At 38.7% G+C, this 23,280-nt stretch overlaps 1 protein-coding gene across 1 annotated transcript in view; it reads left to right on the plus strand.

Annotated features, from left to right (window-relative positions):
- The window catches only part of Cntnap2 (contactin associated protein-like 2), a 2,241,333-nt gene that overhangs the window by 1,475,803 nt on the left and 742,250 nt on the right, over nt 1-23,280 (plus strand). The gene's annotated exons all lie outside the window — the stretch shown is intronic.

Consider the following 23,280-nt stretch of genomic DNA (forward strand, 5'->3'; position numbering starts at 1 on the left):
ATTAAAAGATATAACATTTCTACTATAATGTAAGTAGATATGTATGTGGACAAAGTCCTATAATTGGAAAATGGGGGATGGGATATTCTCCCTTCTAGCTGTTACCTCAGCATATAAACTGCTAAAAATGTATATCAAAGCAATGCAATAAAGGATTACAGTGATGAATTTTATGAGATTAAGCTGCAGTCAATTTCCTTATGCATTTAAGATTAATAAACCACTAATTAGAATATGCAAATAAGGGTTTCTGAAGTCTAAAAAATATTTCCTAGCACCTCACCGATAAATCTCATTCAGTAACTATTTTGTTATATAATTGGGGACTAACAGATTGATGAGCCGATCTAATTATGTGAAATTTACATGTTCATGGTGCTTTATAATAGAGGACATGAACTAATGTTAAAGTAGGAGGAAGAATTTGTAACATTCATTAGACTCATTAGTTTCAATTTTTGACTGAGTTTGAAAGTTCTTTGTGCAATGTAAACCATGAGGCAGAGTGGAGCACTCTTCCTGTGGTGAAGCATAACTGGAGATTGGAAGGAGCCTATCACCAAGAACAACGATCACTGGAACAGGCACTCACATGTACTCCTCACACATACTCTACCCAAGCACATATTTCTAGAATGCTACTGGCCAGTCAGAGACCATGATAACACCAAATCATCTCATTACACAAAGTGCAGAGGAATTCTTATTTTTTATTCCTTTAGCTCTACATTATATACACAGAGATGCTTGTTTGACAAAAAAGTACCATATAAAAGCATATTGGAATTATTTTTATGGATGATTTGAGGTTTTTATTTTAGATTTTTAAAAATACATCAACTCTCTTCATGAGGCTGGAGAGCAAACCTCAACTTTAAAACTATTATGCTCAGAGTGAGGAAGGTCTCAGAAGCCTCTACAGCTATTAAGAGTTCATGGTATCTGGGGATAGGAGAGTAAATTTTGCTAAGGGTGAGGCCTTTGGTAAGTTGACCATGCTCCAGTGGGTGCCTACCACTGTGCTATACAGGCAGCATAAGTTGGATTTAAGGAGTTTTATTTTTTTTAAAGAGTCTGACACTGGCAAGGGGTAGGGAGGTGAGGGGGAGGATCTGGGAGGAGTCAGGGGAAGAGTGGGTTTGCAGGAGATGACAATGATAAAAATAAGTGATATTCTCAAAGAATAAATACATTTATTTCTTATATTAATAAAATATTTTGTTTATATTATTTCCCCTTTCCAATTCCTTCCCACCTTATGATAAAAATATATTGTATAAAAATATAAACCCAAGAAAGTATAAGGTGAGGAAAATCTCAAATAAATAAGTCTAAACAAAATGCTGCATATTTGAAAGCTTTCCAATGGTTTACACACACACACACACACACACACACACACACACACACACACACACACATGCTGCAGACAGACCTCAGTTGGGTCCTCAATCCTCAGGAAAACTCAGGGTTCCAGTTACAGGCAAGCAAGGAGTCAGCACCGATGACAAACAAATATGGACACAGAGAGAGTGTGCATCTGAATGTAATCTTTCCAAGCAAGCACCAGACTTTTAATACAGAAGAAAAACAAGAAAGCTAGGCAAATACATCCACCAAGGTACATCAACACAAAACAAAGAAAATGCATACATGAAAAGCTAGGGGGAGCCAGGCCATGTTTATAACTGAGAATAGGAACAACCCTTAATTAAGGTCAGCTAAACACAGGGGCCAGGTGAGTCCTCTGATGCAATGCTAGTTTATTGTTAAACCCACCACCAGGGGTCCTTTAGTAAATACCTGATTATGCTATTCCTCTAGGCCCAGTGAAAAGCCTGCACCAGGGGAGTTCCAGTCTACTAACCCTTTCATGAATAATACTTCAGTTCCTCCCAAAACCACAACCCACCTTTTTCCTAGGCCTTGTAAATTCCTGTGTATGGGAGGGACTCGGCTATTGCTCTAAGTATTTACTATGTAGACTAGGCCTGAGATTCCTAGCTCTATTCCAGTAAATTGTAGTGCCTGATTACTTTCACTGTCTCTACCAGAGGTAAATTTGAATGATACTGAGTAGGTAACATTCTTACTGAATTCCAAGCTCAGGGTCGCCTCAAGGACTTCCTAGGACATTGGAACACTGGTTGAGGCTAATCTAACTTAGCTATATGTCAAAATCAATCCTTAAAGGCACTTATAATAAAACAATACTGAAAGAAAGCACACAGATCCATACACCAGACTAACTCCGGGACAGGTTTGGAGCATATGGGCTATGGGAATGCCAAGGTTCCAGGAGGCTAAGTTTCCATGAAACTCTTTGACTCCGGACTGCTTCCAGGCTTTTAGGACTGTCACACAGACTTCACTGGAGTAGATGTAGCAAACACGCAAACACACACACACACACACACACACACACGCACACACATACCACATACACACACACACATACACATACCACATACACACACACACACCACACACACATACACACACCACACACACACACACACACACACCACATACACACACACACACACACACATACCACATACACACACACACACACCACACACACATACACACACCACACACACACACACACACACACACACACACACACACACCACATACACACACACACAAGGGGGGGGGGGCGGGAGATGTGTTAGGAAAACTCTAACAACCATACTACCAGAGAGTTTACTTTATCAAAATCTCCAACTGAGTAAAAAATAGAGCCATACTGAAAAATTAATTGAAAGGCATTTTGGCATTCTCTTTCATTTGACATTTAACATCTACTGGTATAGCCGAGTAACATCAATTACCTTCAGACAATTCACTTTTATTCTGTGTATTTGTACTATGTCCCTATGAAGGACAAATGTGATTAATGTAATCTTGATTCAAACAGGTGAAAATATGAAGGTTTGAGATACACAGGCTGTTGATTTGTAATCAATAGTGCAGTAAGGGAAAATATAAGTTTATAAAACATTCTTGGGCTTTTACGTGGGGTTTTTAATCTATACATATTTTATAAATAAAGAAATACTATAAAAGATTGGTTGATCAGGCATTTCTATCACACAACAAAAACATACTGCAACTACCTGGGCATGCTAGTCTACTTTCAGCTATTTAATCCAGTCTATCAATATTTTTTCGTTTAAGTTTGCTATCATGTATAAATCACCATTATCAATAATGACAATTTTTTTTATCCACAGTATATATGTTTTCCAGTTTCTCAGAAAAGTTTGAACAAATGGAAAAAATCTTCAAAGCATATAACACATTAACTAGAAAATTGGGGATATGCACAGCGGTGGTAAAAGAGAAAAATTCTGAATTTGTGTATATTCATTAAATTTGGGGGAATATTTTCTAAAACAAATTATGATTTGCACCCCAAAGTGCGATCTTCTCCTTACTGTGAATAGATGTAGCAGATGTAGCTACTTGCCTACTTTCTTTATCATACTGTCAAAATCCATGCCATAGAGTAGACAATGTTAATGAATGTCTGTAATCCTTCATAGAAGATATATTCCAAGATCCTCAGTGTTTGTATGAATGTGTTTGTGTGAATGAATCCTTGATGATATCAAAACTGCTAGGCACTAACTGTATGTATGTGCATACAGTTATATATCCTGTGAAATATAATTTCATAGTGCATATACAGATATAGATACGACATCACACACAGTGTTTAATTTATAAATGAGACACTGTAAGACACTAACAAAAATATCTCATAATAAAAGAAAAATAATTTACTCTAAAAATGACCAGCATCTCTTCAATTGAAGTTTTAAGCTATTATTCAGTAAAATAGAAGTTATGTGAGCATTACCGTTGTGATACCATAGCACCGAATTGGACTCAAAAGATGAACAGGGTGATGGGATACGCAGCTTGGATACACTCGTCTAAAGAGTTCATCAGCTTGCTGGTAGGATGCTGCAGGCTGGTGAAAGATTTCATCATGCTACTCAAAACAACTCAAAAGTTAAGATTTCTCAGACATTTCTGTAATTTTACATTTTATAGTTTGGATCTCTAGTAACTAAAAATAACTTGTTTGTTAACATTTAAACATAGCAGGATTCAAAATCTAAAGGCACAAATCAATTAAAAGCATATTCTTTCTGCCTTTGATGATAAAAAGAAATCACACAGATTTGACATTCTTAGCAAAATATTGAAACTAGTTATACTGTTATATTATTATTTTATTATAAAGGCAAGAAGCTAACAGTGGGATGATCCTGCTTTAGCACTATTATTTTTTATTATTATTTTACTATTATTTATTATTATTATTTTATTTTTTCACAGTCCAGTTATTACCTGCTGCTACCATCATCTGCCTTCTTACAGTTCCTCATCCTATTTCTCCTCCCCTGTGTCTCCAAGAGGATGTCCCCACCCCCACCCCTGACCCAACCAGCCCTGCCAGGCCTCCTCACTCCCTGGGGCCTCAAATCTCTTGAGAGTTAGGCGCATCTTTTCTCACTGAGATGAGAAGAGGCAGTTCTCTGATGCATATGTGTCAGGGGCTTCAGAATGCCTTCCTCAGCAAAAAAAGAAAAAAGAAAGAAAAAAGAAAAAAAGCATTTTCACACGGTAACTTTAATGCTTTATTTTCTCACTACATGGTCTTCTAATGGGGCAAGCTTTAACATTCTTATTCTCCTTCAGCTACAGATTTTCCATGTGAAGATCTCTGTGGATTTTAAATTCACATTTTTTTCTTTCAAAATTATTTCAAGACCCTAGAAAAAACTTTAAACTTACATAAAAATCCTTTTCATTTATGAATAGTGCTGCATCTTAACATTAGGTACTTAAAAAAAAAAAAAAACAAAAACAAAAACAAGTCAGCAAGGCAAACGTTTCTATGATGATTCTCAAGAGTTTGCAAAATGCTACAGAAACCTACCAAGTCACCTTTCAAATTTGAGGGCATCCTGGAAAACTTCCTAACTCATTGAAATTCAGTCACTTTAATAAAGAATCTGTCCTCAAAACTTCGGGAGGATATTTTTTAATTTGTTATTTTATCAAGATTTGATTTCATCAGTGATTCTGAGAGTATACACTACCGATTTACTTCCCCAAAATTCAAAATTAGCTTTATTATTTTTGATCTATGGATTAAGAAAATGTTGATATATATGTTGTGTACCATAGCACTAAGCCTCAATATTTTGGTTGATACTAAAAATGCAGGCATTGACTGTGCTTGTTCTTACCTAGAGAAAGACAGATAGCTATTGATGAAAATTGTTAGAAGTCACAATATACTAAAAATTAACTGATCTCCAGGTTATTTTTTCTGTAGGAACCGTGTCAACCTACTTAACAGTTGCCCACTGGGGATTCAGATGCTGGAGTTTTCTGAATAACACCAGTATTATGAACTATAGAGTACGTTTTGCTTGTTTCTTTCTCTCTTTTAATTAATTAATTGATTTTTTACACTCCATATTTTATTTCCCCCCTCCATGATCCACCCTCCGACTGTTCCACATCCCATACTTCCTCCCCACCAGCCTGCCTCCACATGGATGTCCCCAACCCTGACACCACCTGACTTCTAAACTCCCTGGGGCCTCCAGTCTCCTGAGGGTTAAATGTATCATCTCTGAATCAACACAGACGCACAAGTCCTCTACTGTATGTGTGTTGGGGGCCTCATATCAGTTGGTTTGGTGGTCCAATGTTTAAGAGATCTCAGGGGTCCAGATTAATTGAGACTGCTGGTCCTCCTATAGGATCACCCTTCTCCTCAGGTTCTTTCAATCTCCCCTAATTCAACAACAGAGGTCAACTGCTTCTGTCCATTGGTTGGGTGTAAATATGTGCATCTGATTCTTTTAGCTGCTTGTTGGGTCTTTAAGAGGGCAGTCATGATAGGTCCCTTTTTATGAGCGCTCCATAGGCTCAGTAATAGTGTCAGGCCTTGGGACCTCCCCTTGAGCTAGATCCCAGTGTTTAGTATTATGAAACAAACACAATGTTGTGGTGTTTCTCCATAGAGTTGCCTATGCTCTAAGAGTGGATTGTTCAGATACTCAGTATTACCATTTGCACCCCAAACCATGAATACAGAGCAGTCTGCTTTGCTTTGCGTTACTGTCTTCCTAAGGAAAATTGGTTGCAGCATGTGGTGGTTTGAAAGAGTCCCACATAGGCTCAGTCATTTGAATACTGGGTTCCCAATAAGTGGTGATGCTTGGGTAGGTTTGGGAGGTGTGGCTCTGCTGGAGGAAGTATGTCACTGGGGGTGCTTTGGGGGTTCAAAACTGCTTGCTTTGCTTAGTTTATTCTCTTTGCTCACTACTTGTGATTTAAGATGTGAGTTCGCAGCTTTCTCTTCCTGAAGCCACCCTGCTGCCTACTGCTATGATGCTTTACAAGGATGAATTTTTAGTACCTTCTGGAATCATAAGCTGTCTTAGTCAGGGTTTCTATTCCTGCACAAACATCAGGACCAAGAAGCAAGCTGGGGAGGAAAGGGTTTATTCAGCTTATACTTCCATACTGCTGTTCATCACCAAAGGAAGTCAGGACTAGAACTCAAGCAGGTCAAAAAGCAGGAGCTGATGCAGAGGCCATGGAGAGATGTTCCTTACTGGCTTGCTTCCCCTGGCTTGCTCAGCCTGCTCTCTTATAGAACCCAAGGCTACCAGCCCAGAGATGGTCCCACCCACAAGGGGCCTTTCCCCCTTGATCACTAATTGAGAAAATGCCTTACAGCTGGAGCTCATGGAAGCATTTCCCCAACTGAAACTCCTTTCTCTGTGATAACTCCAGCTTGTGTCAAGTTGATACACAAAACCAGCCAGTACATAAGCCCAAATAAATATTTTCTTCGATAAGTTGTCTTGGTCATGGTGTTTTATCATAGCAAGAGAAAAATAAGTAACACAGAGGGTTATTCTTCAAATTCTAATATGTTATTGAAATTTCTGTATGACATATTGATGATTCTTTTCATATTCTCATGGTTGAGAGGTAAATAGAATGGAGTTTTCTTTCCTCAACCACATGACCCAAACGTTTTACAAAAGGAGAAGCTTTCTATGGCTTTCTAGATACCTGCTCTTAATCAAGCAAAAATGTGCATCATATCCAATAATGTCTTATTTTTCATTCACTTCATGACTACAATGTTTCATGTTGACTGTATTTTGTACATGTTATCTGCTTATCTAATAAAGCAGTGAACAAGCTGAGCATGGTTGTCTGCCAGTTAGCCCCTTACCATGAGGGCACAGATAGGAAGAAAAAAAGTAGCATACTATACTTTTCTGTAACAGATAGTATACATTTTATATGTAGGGTGCATTTATCATTATATATATATATATATATATATTATATGTGTGTGTGTGTGTGTGTGTGTGTGTGTGTGTGTGTGTGTAAGAATGTAAAAATTTGAGTGAGGGAGGACATTGGCTTCAAATAAGAACCAATGCCATTGGCATTATTTGAGAATAGTAATAAAATGTTCTATTTTAATTATATATGAGTTTATTCAACGCAGCTGTAATGCACAGACAACTAAGTGGAAGTAGTATCAGTTAAAAACTATGAAATATTGCAGGAAGGCACTAGTACCAGATGGCAGTGATGTAGATGCTAAGGAATAAAAAAGTCTGAACACTCTCAAGTGTAAGGCCATTGGCTATTTATGTGGTTAGATATAAACTATGAGAGAATGATGAGTCGGTAATATATCCAAGGTGTTTAACTTAAACAAGGTTGGAGCTACTATTTACTAAGGCGTAGAGACTACAAAAATGCTTTGTGAGGATGTCAGGAGTTAGTTTTAAACACATCAAGTTTAAGACTCAAAATAAATATCCAACTGAGAAAGTTGACTAGACAAGGACATGTCTAAGTCCAGTCTGGACTAGAAAAACACACATGGATATGTTCAATGTAGAAATGCAATGCAAATCTATAAGCCCTAGTAAAGTCAGCAAGAGGGTGCTGTAGAAACAAAGAGATAGTTGAGGACTGAGCCCTATGGTATCCAAGAGTTTAGTTTATGAGATAAGTAAAACAAAACAAAACAAAACAAAACAGAAAAGAATACAAAGGAAAAACACACCAAGTTAAATAAAAGGAAACCAAGCACAACTTGATTTTTTCCTGTAAAGAAAATTAATAAATCCACTGGAGTTTGGCAATGAAATAGTTAATATCAGGGGTTTGTAAAGCACAAAAGAGACTTGGGATATGATTCTTTTGCCTAACAGGACAACAGGGAAAGGAACAGCAGTTGGAGGGGGACAAGGCCAAAAACATTACATACTTTTCAATATTAGACAGAAGAATGCTTCTGTAGGAATGAGTCAGTAAAGGGAAAATAAATGATGATGAATGAAAATGAAGAATTTCTGGGGAACTGACCTTGACTTTAAGAAATATGGACTATAATGTACAAGAGATTGCATTGCCATAGAGGAAAGCAAAGGGAGTTGATCAAAAGTGTTAGGAGAGATCTTGGGGTCCATTTGTAGTTTGGTTAATGGATATTTTCAAAAAAGTTTTGGAATATCTCTTCTGATTTTTTTTTATTTCCTTAGTAAATATCATAATTTGAGAATTGGAAAATAGAGAACTTAAGGCAAAGCAATGTATTACATACACACACACACAGAGAGAGAGAGAGAGAGAGAGAGAGAGAGAGAGAGAGAGAATGATTGGTCTACCTATGTGTGAGATCAGCTGGCAATTGGCAGCAGAGGTTCCTCTGAGTTTGCTAGTCATGATAACCAATCTTTATCTCTCTGAGGGACAGAAGGAATGATGTCCTTATTGTATGAGAACTTCTCCAACTTCATATAACACAGTAAGGAAGGACTGACAAAGCTGTACACAAATAAATGAATGTAGCATTACTAATTATGGAAGACAGGAGAAGTGTGGGCATGAGAAATCTTAAGAGCACAAAGATAGTAGACCAGATGAGCATCAAAGTTGATATTTGTGTAGTTCAAAAACGAGCTGTCATCTCTCTGTGATAACTTCCATATTAGAAGGAAGGGTCCATATGTGCAAATGTTATAATTCAAGAGGGAATTTCCATTCCTCACTGACAGTGTTTCTCATCGGTTCATGCTATACTTCATTCCACCGGGACATTGTACTCTACTGTTGGAATCTAAATAGTTATAAATGCTGTGCTTGCTATGCAGGCTGGCACGCCAAGCCTCATTGAAGGAAAGCTGTACTTATCATTGGGAACAAGCTATATAGCACCCTTACCCAACAAAATAATTGTTTTCTAATTTTCATTTTCCCTTTTAAATAAAGAAATAAACCAACAAACAAATAAACCTCTCTTCTCATCATTTGACCTGCAAAAGCTCCTAACCAGCAGATGTTACTTGGGGTAAATAAATGAAAAGAATTGGTGAAGGGAGACCAATAATTAAAGGACAAATTGTTATTGCCCAAAATAGGATTCTCATTTTAAAACAAAAAAGCCTTAAAAACCCAAAATAGAAACAAGACAAACATCAAAGCTCCTAAAACTGAACAAATGCCTGACAGAGACTTTTGTAAATGGCAGATCTGTAGCTCACTTTGCCTGTCAGTCTTTTCTCCCACACTGACACTTAGATCTAGACTGATTCCTCTTTCTCACAGGACAGTCCAATTCAGTCTAACATGCTAGGCTCTGTCCACATCTGGTAGTCCACATCCGTCAGATGCTTCTCAAACCTTGTGTGCCTTGTAGCTCATCTCTCTGCTAACATGAGCTCTTCCTTTAAAGAAAGAGTCGGAGGGAAGGAGAACACTAGAGTATGAATCAGAGGGTGAAGGGGCAGGGGGGACTAGCTGTAGGCTGAGAATGGGTGCTAGGGAAAGGATGGGGACAGGATCAATTGCTAAAATGTACAAAGACTGCAACCTCATGAAAACTATTTGAAGGACTCTATGCCCCTGCAGTGGTTTTGGCCCAGAAATGTGAATTGTGACAGGAGTTATCAACAAACACCTGCACCAATCATTGCGACTAAAGAGTGCTCACCCTTGAATTTCCTATAATAAATATCTTAGTGTTTAGAAGTTTTAATGACTTTTTTAATAAAATAGCATCAGAGGACCAGCCAAAATAAACAATGCTGAAAATGTAAGAAAGAATTATCCCTCTTATTTAAATAATTTTTCTTTCATAAGCTGCATAAATAAGATTATAAATCTTATAAAGATGGGATTTATGAAAAAATATATTATTCAATAAATTATATGAATGTTAACTTTTTATTCTTTGAAAGTAAAACATTGAAAGCAAGGTTATTGTGGAATGTCCTTAGCATATCTATGATGTAATATAAGGAAGACATTCTGTTCTTCTTCTGCTTACTTTCCTTTTGTTTTTTCCTTTCTTGAATATTTGTCCTGTTCCTCCGGAATGACCTATGTTAATCTTCACCTGTTATTGTGTTATTATAAAGATAGTGATCCAAACATTTAGTATAATAGACTTTGCACCAAGCCCTTACTGTATGCGAATGATTAGTAAAGAACTTGAAAGCACAGTATCCTTTCCAAAGGTCTGAGCACCTGCAGAGGTGTTGTGAGTATAGGTAAGGGAGCAACATTATGAAAATGCTGTCTTTAGAAAGTATACTACTTGATTACAGATGAATGAAGTCTAGAAGTGTAGTTCACATCCAGAGTGCTTGCCCAGTATATGGGAGGCTTTGGTCTTGATCTCCAGTAGTGTAAAACTGGAGATCAAGTCCAAGGGAGAGAGGTTTAAAAAGATGGGCTAAATTAGTGAAGACAGTATATATTCTTAAAGGGGTCAGGATTTGAATGTGGGGGGAATTCACAAAAAGATTGAAAGTAATTTTTTAAAACTGCAATAAAGATGGGATGAGAAATGCTGTACTTGAACATTTTAAGCTGCTCTGCCCTTATTTAAGCAATAATTTTACTTTAATACAAAAGTTCTTATATGGGCATAGCAGTTGGTGAAAATTGCACACAGAAAATCTCTCTCTCTCCTTCTCTCTCTCTCTCTCTCTAAATTGTCAGATGTTAAGGAACCAAACGACCAGAGCCAGTCAGAACACTTCACCCCAAATTCTTCCAATTGTTCTCCCATCCCTTCTTCCTCACTCTACCTCCAGAGGGTGCTCAGTCTTGACTGCTTTATTTGTGACTTAAGGGAAAGGCTTGGTCTGGCCTGGAATACCTGTGACAGAGACCCTAATAAAAAATCTTTGGTGACTTCCTCCCCCACACCCCATACAATGACTCAGCTGTGATTCCATGGCAGAGAATAACATGAATGCAGGGTCACAGAAAAGTCACTCCATTGGTATTCTTCATTTAACACATCTACCGGGCTCATTCATTTTATTGCATGGTCAACACCTAGCTCCTTATGGCTGGGTGGCATTCTTCTATATGAAATTGCTAGCGTTTCATGGATCAGTTACTGGTGGACATTTCTACTCATTTTGCTTTTGAGTATCAGCAAAGCTGTTGTGGATACTAAAATGTAAACAAATAATATTTTAGTTGTGAAAAGTAGCAAATCAGTATGTGTTTGTCTAGGAGACTATATCATTAAAAAGTAGTGACTGAGATGAATCTTAGTACATTAGGATTTGCCTGGTGGATCAGCAAGGAAGCCATTTTAGAAAAATGTAAATGAAGTAGCAGTTAGGAGGAATCAGAGACATGAAATTCTGGGTAGATAAACTTGAGCAAACACTCTGAGGCTGTAGCAGCGATAGGAGAACACTGGAACAGGATGGTGGGCTCTTAGTCTTGCATTAAACTTCTATTCCTGAACTTGCTCAATTGTTTCCATTAGCTAGGCCTGCTGGGAGCTGACATACACAACCCCTTTTCCTAGGGAGACCAGGATCTGATCCAACTGCAGATTAGGTTCTGTTGAATCAGTTTCTCCAGTGAGCAGACCCCTTATGAACAGAATAACCTGACATCTTTTTAAAAGAAAAAATGGTAAATCCTCTTTCTGCTTATGAGAGAGGATTTTGTTTTCCAGACTCACTTTAGTGAGTTGGATAGAACTCAACACTAGGCTGTTGGATAGAACTCAACACTAGGCTGCATCTCTCCATCTTGGCCACAGGGAGATTCTCATGGGTCATCCATTTGGTAGTCCCCTGCTGTCACTCTAATCTGATAGATGCAGTTATGAGCAAATCCTGCTTCTCGAAAGCAGGATTCAGGATTCTCTGTCCACTTCCATCTTTTCTCCAGTTTTTCTTCCTTCCTTCACTTCTCCTATGGACCTTAGAAGATTAGTTGTTTATTTTTCTTTGTTCAAACTTTTATTTGCCATTAACATAGAGAGAAGACTTCTAAATTCTTCACAAACCTGATGATAAATTATAAGTCATTTGAATACCCCCAAATGGCTTTAGATGTCAACAAGCTTTCACAGTTCCTGAAATTTAATAATCTTCTCTGGGGGCCAGTCCAAGTGAGAGTAGAGTAAGCCATTTGACAGGCAATTACTTTGCCTGGTGTATTTATACACCTTATATTAACCAATCTGTTTTTAAATTGTGTTATTGTGAGATTTCTACTGCAAATCAAGAAATTAGTTTTGTGTGTGTGTGTGTGTGTGTGTGTGTGTGTTTCTGTGAGCGCCTGCTGTGTTGTAGTTGTTGTTGTTGTTGTTGTTGTTTCTTTTTGGTGGTTTTCAAATCACCTCTAAGCTTCTAAGTCTCTTTTAATACTTACAAAAGTATTTCTCCCTACAAAAGCAAATGTAAGCCATAATAGTCCATCATTGCTCATATCTGAGCTTAGTTAGTGTAGTTAAAGAGAGAAGTAAGAAAATTATAAAGGCCATGGGGTAAAAACTCAGCAGTAATAACAAACTAACCAAGTGGTGAAATAAGAAAAGGCTTTCTACGAAGGAGACAGAGTTTAGATATTCAGAAACAAAGAATAATGGGGCAGAAGTTGTGGCTCAGCAGGTAAAGGTGCCTAGCCCAAGGCATGCCACCTGAGTTTGATCCCCAGAACACAGGATAGAATGTTTACTCTGTCTTCAGTAAGTGTACATTATCATACACTACATGTACACACACACCAAATAAATTAAAATGCAATATATATATTTAACAGTATAAACACTGAACTAAACAAAGAACTTAATATATTTGGCTTCAAATGCTGGTAACCTAAGGAATTGCTTATAACTTAATTTTTTAAACCAGAACTTGATAATGATAATGATACTGAGCCCCAAGCAACAAACAGTTCAAAGTCCATACCTCCCCTCAAGTAAATGTTTTTAAACAGCTTTAGTATCGCAAGAAATAGTGAGGATTCTCATCATTTTATTTTTTAGTTTTTTAAGTTAACAGTGAATGAGTTGGTTGTATTCAGTCTATTAAATGTGTACACCCAGCTCCAGATTCCATGGGGATGTTATTCCCACCAAGTAGGTCTCTGAGCCTGTCCTTCTCTGAATATTTATGTAAATAGATTGTGTAATGTGTGGCCTTTTGTGTCTGCCTTTTTTTTTCAGGGAGTCTTTGGCCCTCATCCTCTTTTAATCTTAATTAGTTTTGCTTCTGGCATAAGTTAGTAAGTTTATTATTTCCTGCTTTATACATAGCTGTGTTCCTCACTCTCTGTTAATGATGGTCTGAGTCATTTCAAGTCTTAGTGAGGCTGAAATTTTGCCTTGAGAAACTATTTTGACTTTTATACTGGATCAGTAAAATTAAAATGTTGACATACAGAGTAGGTATACAAATGACATCAGCCAACATGGTTAACTAACATACCTAACATGGTTAAGATGGTCCAGGAAGCTAACCCATAGATATTTGGATATTATTACATTTAGTAAAATGCACCCTGAGTTCACCAATGTGTTTTTTTTTTCAGAATGTGCTGTCACCCTGAAATTCGCTGGTTCATAGGATGGCACAGGCAGGTGTAATTGCACCAGGGTGCTAAACGGTTGCTTTGCAGTTGCTTAACTTTATACCTGGACTATATACCTATATGCTTCACATTTGTCCTCAGAAATTGTTCTCATCATTTGCCACTTGTACTCTCAGATGATAGGAAGTTGAAAAGCCACACAACCTATGTGGAAAAGATGAGCGAATGCAGCTACAGTATTAGTGGTAAATTGAAGAAACACCAGGAGGAAGAAATGAAAGCAGGGGTCACAGGATGGAAACTTGGGAATGCATTGGTGTTTCATTAGGAGATACAATTGCTCTCACATTGCTAAGCTGGACAAAGCCAGCCTCAGCATGAACTGCTGGAATAGGAACCAGGTGAGACCAACATCAAAGGCTTTTACTTATAAGAAATCGCTTTAAATAGCGTGGCCCTGAAGCCCTCGACATCATTTAATATGTTTGCTCATAACTGTTGTTCATAACGTGGTCCAGAAGGACTCCATTTGCACTAGCTGAGTGACTCCCCACAGGGAACAAATTTTGGGAAAGGAACACAATTGGGTGACCCATTCATCTGCTGTGAAATTCAGAGCTAAGGGGACAGATGCATGTAGCTAGTTCCCCTGGGAATTCATAAGTGGAGTGTCATTTGATTTTTTTTAAATGTCTCTGTACTGCTGGGAAAGACTCTCTCAGAGCCCATGCCGTTCTTCTCATTTCTGCACATAATTCCTTCAAGATGGCATTTTGCTGCTGAGGTCTTTCAATATGTCAGACATTTTGAATGTTGGGCCATTGCGGCTGAATATTTTTCTCTCCTTGTCTTCATGTAAAATGACCCAGGAGTAAAGAAAAAACATGTTTTGTTTTCAGGAAAAATGAACTCTGGTTGAATGTTTCTGGCTGGAGAAATCCATCAGTGTGCTGCCTGTAGTTAATGATAACAGGGTTGGGTCATCAGGCCTTTTTATAGCATTAACTCAACATGGTATACTTAAGTATGAACTAAGCATAATAATGCAGCCCTTAAATGCCCAAATAAAACACCTTATCATTTAAAACATATTTCAGTATATTAAAAAATTACCAAATGATTTGTATTTGGAGATATATTAATAAATTACATATTTAAGGAAAGTATATTATGAAAACGTACTAGAACATTTTATCATCCAATAGTTTCTTTATCAGTTTTCATTAATCCATATCATAATTTTACATTTAATGTGTTCTTCATTTATTTAGTATTTTATGCAGATGTGTTTTACCTGCATGCATGTCTGTATAGCACCAGAGGAGGGAGTTAGATCCTAAGGAACTGAAAAAGATTGTGAGCTGCCATGTGGGTACTGGGAATTAAACCCAGGTCCTCTGGAAGAACATCCTATATTTTTAACAACTAGGCCATCTCTCAAGCCAACACCATACCTTTATTTTATTTTATTTTTATTAGATATTTTCTAAATTTACATTTCAAATGCTATCCCCTTTTCTAGTTTCTTCTCCAAAAATCCCCTAAACCCTCCCCCTTCCCCTGCTCCCCAACCCACCCACTCCCACTTCCTGGCCCTGGCATTACCCTATACTGGGGCATATAATCTTCACAAGACCAGAGGCCTTTCCTCCCATTGATGGCCAACTGGGCCATCCTCTGCTACATACACAGCTAGAGACACGAGCTCTGGGGGTACTGGTTAGTTCATATTATTGTTCCTCCTACAGGGCTGCAGACCCCTTCAGCTCCTTGGGTACTTTCTCTAGCTCCTTCACTGGGGGCCCTGTATTCTATCCAATAGATGACTGTGAGCATCCACTTCTGTATTTGTCGGGCACTGGCAGAGCCTCTCAGGAGACAGCTATATCAGGCACCTATCAGCAAGCTCTTATTGGCATCTGCAATAGTGACTGGGTTTGGTGGTTGTTTAGGGAATAGATCCCTGGGTGGAGCAGTCTCTGGATAGTCATTCCTTCCCTCTCAGCTCCGAACTTTGTCTCTGTAACTCCCTCCATGGGTATTTTGTTCCCACTTCAAAGAAGGATCAAAGCATCCACACTTTGGTCTCCCTTCTTCTTGAGTTTCATGTGTTTTGCAAATTGTATCTTGGGTATTCTAAGTTTCTAGGTTAATATCCACTTACCAGTGAGTGTGTTCTTTTGTGATTGGGTTACCTCACTCAGGATGATATCCTCCAGATCCATTCATTTGCCTAAGAATTTCATAAATTAATTGTTTTCAATAGCTGAGTAGTACCCCATTGTGTAAATATACCACATTTTCTGCATCCATTCCTCTGTTGAGGGACATCTGGGTTCTTTCCTGCTTCTGGCTATTATAAATAAGGCTGCTATGAACATAGTGAAGCATGTATCTTTATTACATCTTCTGGGTATATGGCCAGGAGTGGTATTGCTGAATCTTCCGGTAGTACTATGTCCAATTTTCTGAGGAACTGCCAAATTGATTTCCCAGAGTGGTTGCACCAGCTTGCAATCCCACAAGCAATGGAGGAGTGTTCCTTTTTCTCCACATCTTTGCCAGCATCTGCTGTCACCTGAATTTTTGATCTTAGCCATTCTGACTGGTTTGAAGTGGAATCTCAGGGTTGTTTTGATTTGCATTTCCCTGATGATTAAGGATGTTGAACATATTTTTCAGGTGCTTCTCAGCCCTTCAGTATTCCTCAGTTGAGAATTCTTTGTTTAGCTCTGTACCCCATTTTTAAATATGGTTATTTGGTTTTCTTAGAGTCCAACTTCTTGAGTTCTTTATCAATATTGGATATTAGTCCCCTATTGGATTTAGGGTTGGTGGCCTTTTTGTCTTATTGACAGTGTCCTTTGCCTTACAGAAGCTTTGCAATTTTATGAGGTCCCATTTGTTGATTCTTGATCTTACAGCACAAGCCATTGCTGCTCTGTTCAGGATTTTTTCCCCTTGTGCCCATATCTTTGAGGCTCTTTCCCACTTTCTCCTTTATAAGTTTCAGTGTATCTGGTTTTATGTGGAGGTCCTTGATCCACTTAGACTTGAGCTTTGTACAAAAAAAAGTAAGAATGGTTCAATTTACATTCTTCTACATTTTAACTGCCAGTTGAACCAGCACCATTTGTGGAAATGCTGTCTTTTATCCACTGGACAGTTTTAGCTCCTTTTATAACATAATTTTAAGTTCAAACTATTTATGCTATTACCTTACACTATTGATTTTAAGACTACAGTAAATAATCTTTTATCAGAACTAGAGATTACAACTAATTGGCCACACTGATTTTTTTAATGATGGACAGACACAACATTCACTAGCAAAGCTAGACATACAGTATATTCGATCACAGTACATCTTTGATTAAGTTACATTGGCTAAAATCATATTGACACCCACATAAAAATATTTACAGCATTAGAGCTGTGTACTTCCAATGTACCAAGGGAAAGACCTCTGCCAGAAACACAGTATACCTGTGTTTAAGATTCAGTTCTTCACAACTATCTTTCTGCAAACATGCTCACTGCCACATCTACACTCATATGTATTCGCTTTCATTTGGGGAGGAAAGAACCTAAAGAGGAGGCATAGGCCCTAGTGAGGAGGCCAATGGAACACTTTTTTTTTTTTTGCCACCATATGCCTGTTCAAACTTCCTTGCTTTTATCCATGACTGTTTCGATTTCTTGGACTTGAAACAGTACATTTCCAGTTGTTGAACAAAGAAGTTAATATCAGTTAATATCTCTCATCTGTGCAAGCTGTATAAGTTGTGACTCTGAAGTGACCATCAATGTAGTTCCAGCATTTCTACACCAATGGAGCAGTGGGAAGTCTTATTATAGAAAATTTGTCTCTAGCAGTAGCAAAGAAAATTATGATTCCATGAAACTCCTGACAGGCAATGGCTATACCTTCTTTGTGTAACAACAAACTGATTTTTGAACCCAATATGTTGCAGTGCAAAGGCAAGATATGGACCAATTTATTCAACAAGGATAGTGGCTATCTGACTGTGCAGAGATTTCCTTTCAATTTCTCCTGTGAGAAGAGGGAACCAGTTGGGAGCTTATAAACCTTGCCACCTATAGTAACCATCTTTCTTCCTGATCATAACAGAACACAAGAAATAGAATCAGAGCAAACTTTTCTGATACAGAGATGGGACGATGACCAATGACCTGAGAAAAATTCTTTCATGTCTCTTGTAGTTACTGTTTAGATCGATAGCTAGGGCCAGCCATACAGAAGGGTTACCTGTACAAGACACAGGTGAGAAGCGTATAAAGGGCCCAAGTTTCCTATATCATTAGCTTTTTTGTCATCCATTTGAATTCTTAGTAATTCCACAGTGGGGACTTTCTGTCTAATTTTACAATACAACCCACAAACCAGGAAGCTGGTAATACAGCCATAAAACTTGTACTGTGTTTTATTATTTTTATTATTCTTTTCCTTTTTCTTTCATGATTATTCTTTTATATGCATACTTATTACCTAATTGAGTTATTTCTGGGGATGTTCCAGGCATCCAGTTCTGCAGTTCTTTCTAGTTCTGAAGGCAGGCACCTTTTGACCACTACAGCTTTGACCTAGAAAGTGTCTCTACTTACCACTGTTCAATACCCTAGCCTCATTACCCAAAGAGAGAGGAGGACTTGGTTTCCCAGGTCACTGCAATTACAACACTAAAAAGAGATAGCACAGGCCAGGGGCTGCCAATGCTCTCATCCACTAGCCTCTCCAACAGAGGGGAAGTGCAGAGTGATTACTCCTTGCTATGAATCATGAGCAGAAAAGGTAGAAGAGTCAAGAGCCCCCAGAATTTTATTTTGTCTTAAAGCTTTTAGTTCCCAACTATGTATATGGCCCTGGGCATTTGCTAGAGGGCAATTTCAGATATGCTGGTAACTTGCCCACTAGGAACACAGGTCAATAAACTCCAAAGTGATTAGAGTTATGATGTAGGTATTTGCAGAGTAAGTTATGAAAATATGTTTCTCAAAGTAGTTAATGCTTGATTTTTCTCTTAATTTTAAATGAATCAAATGAGTACCATGTTAAGAATTCAATATAGTCCATTTAATGATATGATCCATGATAATATCCCATAAATACTAGCTCCTTTGAGATCCGATCTTTGGCTAAAGTGGTTTAAATACTTTTAAAGTAAAATAGAAATATCTAAATAAAATGTGAAGTTATACAGCAAGTATTTTTTTTACATTTACTTTTTGTATTAATTGCTTATTATATTCATTTACATTTTAGATAGAGTCTCCCTTCCTGGTCTACCCTTCCCACCCAACTCCCACCCCCCACCCAGTCCATTCTCCCTCTCCTATGCCTCTAAGAGAGTACTCCCCCACCCACTCACCCACCCCATCTCAACCCTCTAACATCACCCAACCTACTCTGGGGCAACAAGCCTACAAATGACCAAGAGCCTCCCCTTTCATTGATGCCAGATGAGACAATCCTCTGCTACATGTGTAGCATGAGCCATGGACCCATTCATGTATATACTCTGGTTAGTACTTTAGTTCCTGGGAGTTCTGAGGGTTCCATTTTGTTGATACTGCTGTTCTTCCTATGGGGTTGCAATCCCCTTCAGCTCCTTCAATCCTTCCCATAACTCTTCTATAGGAGTCCTGACCTGATTCCAATGGTTCGTTGTAAGTATCTGTATCTGTTTCAATCAGCTGCTAGTAGAATCTCTCAGAGGACAGCCATGCCAGGCTTCTGTCTGCAAGCACAACATGGCATCAGTAATAGTGTCAGGGTTTCCTGCCTATGCATGGGATCTCAAGGTGGTACAGTCTCTAGATGGCCTTTCATTCAGTCTCTGCTCCATCTTTTTGCCCCTGTGTCTCCTTTAGACAGGAACAATTCTGGGTTAAAATTGAGGTGGATGGGTGGCCCCGTCCCTCAACTGGGGGCCATGCCTATCTACTGGAGTTGGTCTCTTTAGGTTCTATGTCCTCTCTGTTGGATATTTCGGCAAACATGGGTCCTGGAAGCCTCTCATATCCCTGGTATCTGGGACTTTCTAGAGCCTACCTGCCCCAACTCCCCACCCCTACTGCTACATACTTCTATTTATTCTCCCTGCCTTGTATAATCTGGACTTCCATCCTGTCTCTTCTCATATCTGATCCTGCTACCCCTTTTTCTTCCCCATCCCCTCTCCTTCCCAGGTCCCTCCCTCCCTCCCTTTATCTCCTGTGATTATTATGTTCCCTCTTCTAACTAGGATTGAAGCACCTACACTTTGCTTTCCCTTCATATCATCTGTGATATGTATCATGGGTATTCTGAGCTTTTGGACTTATCAGTGAGTACATACCATGTGTGTTCTTTTGAGTCTAGGTTACCTCACTCAGGATATTTTCTAGTTCCATTCATTTGTCTGCAAAATTCATGAGGTAGTCATTTTTAATAGATGAGTAGCATTCCATTATGTAAATGTACCATATTTTCCGTATCTGTTGAGGGAAATCTGGGTTTCCTGCTTCAGGCTATTATAAATAAGACTGCTATGAACAAAGTAGAGCATTTGTCCTTGCTATATGTTGGAGCATCTTTTGGATATATGCCCAGGAGTGGTATAGCTGGGTCTTCAAGTAGAGCTAGTACCAATTTTCTGAGAAACTGCCAGACTGATTTCCAAAGTGATTGTACCAGCTTGCAATCCCACTAGAAATGGTGGAGTGTTCCTGTTTTTCCACATCCTTGACAACATGTGCTGTCACTTGAGTTTTTGTTGTTAGCCATTCTGGTTGGTGTAAGGTGGAATCTCAGGGTCATTTTGATTTGCATTTCATTAATGAGTAAGGATGTTGAACATTTCTTTAAATGCCTCCTGGCCATTTGAGATTCCTCACTTGAGAATTCTCTGTTTAGCTCTACACCCCCTTTATAAACAGGATTATTTGCTTCTCTACAGTCTAACTTCTTGAGTTCTTTGTATATTTTGGATATTATCCCTCTATTGGATGTAGGGTTCATAAAGATCTTTTCCCAATCTATAGGTTGCCATTTTGTCATATTGACAGTGTCCTTAGCCTTACAGAAGATTTTTAGTTTCATGAGGTCCCATTGGTCAATTTCTGCTCTTAGAGCTTGAGCCATTGGTGTTCTGTCCAGGAAATTTTCCCCTTTGCCAATGTGTGTGAGGCTCTTTCCTACTTTCTCTTCTATTAGATTCAGTATATCTCGTTTTATGTGGATGTTCTTGGTCTACTTGGACTTGTGACTTATATAGCATGTTTTATTTTGGAATTTTAAATTCATTCTATGACAGACCACACATTGTGAGTTTCTTAACAACAATATATAGAGATGTTATATGAATAGCAATATTGAAAACATGCTCCTTGCACAGGTTATCCACAGTACTCCTGCCATGAAGAAATACTTTACACATGGAATCTCATTAAAACACTATCATCTAGTGGGGTTTCTGTGGTCTATACACATATGGAAGATAGGCAGATCCTGATTCCAGAAAAACATTCACAAGAGTGCGAACACCTGAGGTCTCCATCTGTTAGGACCTTTATATTATCTATGAACCCAAGGTCATGCTCTTCTCAAATGGTCCCCAAATAAGAGATAAACAAAGTAGCCAGATGAGGGCAGACTATCCTTAAGTCTCAGGGTTTCATTAGGGTCTCTCTACTCTGCAACTCCCCAGAGACTTCTAGGGACATTCGAGAAACTACACTGGAGTCACTCTGCACCTGACCCAGCCAGGAATCGTGCCCCCCCTTTTTTTCTCCATACTATGTCTCAAATGCCCCTTAATTCTTAATTTTAGCTGTCTCTCCCTGTATTTTCTTCCTTGTCCCCTTTCTGCTTCCTCTCATTAACTAATTGTTACTAATTAATACTCTATTGTATAAATATACATTTACTTTATCCTTTTTTTTATTGAGGGACATATATGTTCATTCAATGTTTGGTTATTATGATGAGAACAACAATGAACATGGTTGAGCAAACATCTCTGAGGTAGGATGGAGCATTCTTTGTGTATATGCCTAAGAGTAGTATAGCTCAATATTGAGGTAGATCAATTTCCATCTTACTTAGAATCACCACACTGATTTCCACAGTGGCTGTACAAGTTTTCACTCTCACAAGCATAGAATAAGTATTCCTCTAACCTTAAATTCTCACCAGCATGAGCTGTCATTGTCTTATTGATTGTACCCATTTTCATGGGTTTAAGATTTCAATTCAAAGTAGTTTTAATTTGAATTCCCCTGATGGCTAAGGATGTTTTAGCCCCTAACTGTTTTATAGCCATTTGAGTTTCCTCTTTTGAAAACTCTCTGTTTATATTCATACCTCATTTTTAAAATTTTTTTTATTTTTCATTTTTTATTAATCATTTTATCTCTCTCCCCTCCATGAAAACCCTACACTATGCCCCTCCCCGTCGCCTCTAAATGGGTGCTACCCCATCCACCCACCCAATCCCTGCTCACCCCTCTATCATCCCCTTTCTCTCCACAGGACTAAGCACCTCCTCTCAAACTAATGCCAGATGAGGCAGTTTTCTGCTAAATATGTAGTAGGAAGCATGGACCAGCCTATGTATACGCTTTGGTTAGTGGTTTAGTCCCTGGAAGTTCTGAGGGGTCTGTTTAGTTGATATTGCTGTTCTTCCTATGGGGTTGCAATCCCCTTTAGCTCCTTCAATCCTTACCCTATGCCATAGGAGTCCCTGACTTCAGTTCAGTGGTTGGCTATAAGTATCTGATCTGTCTTAGTCAGCTGCTGGAAGGGCCTCCCAAAGGACAGCCATCCCAGGCTCCTGTCTGCAAGCACATCTTGGTATCAGCAAATGGTGTCAGGGTTTTGTGTCTGCCGGTAAAATGGATTACACAGTGGGACAGTTTCTGGATGACCTTTCCTTCAGCCTCTGATCCATTTTTGTCCCTATATTTCCTTTAGACATGGACAGTTCTGGGTTAAAATTTTTTACATGGGTGAGTGGCCCCATTCCTCCACTGGGTGCCACGTCTATCTACTGGAGGTGGTCTCCTCAAGTTCTATCTCTCTGTTGTTGGGTATTTCAGCAAATATCGTCCCCATTGGGTCCTGGGAGCATCTTGCACCCCTGGCATCTGGGACTTTCTAGTGGTCCCCCAAATTCCCTACCCCCCCCCCACTGCTACTTGTTTCTATTAATTCTCCTGGCCCTCTGGACTTCTCTCCTTCCCATACCTGGTCCCACCCCTTTTTTCTTCACCTCTCCTCTCCTCTCCCACCCAGGTTTCTCCTTCCCTCTTCCTCTCATGATTATCTTGTTCCCCCTTCTAAGAAGATTTGAA

Source organism: Mus musculus, chromosome 6 (genome assembly GCF_000001635.26).
Source record: "Mus musculus strain C57BL/6J chromosome 6, GRCm38.p6 C57BL/6J".
NCBI classification, from domain to species: domain Eukaryota; kingdom Metazoa; phylum Chordata; class Mammalia; order Rodentia; family Muridae; genus Mus; species Mus musculus.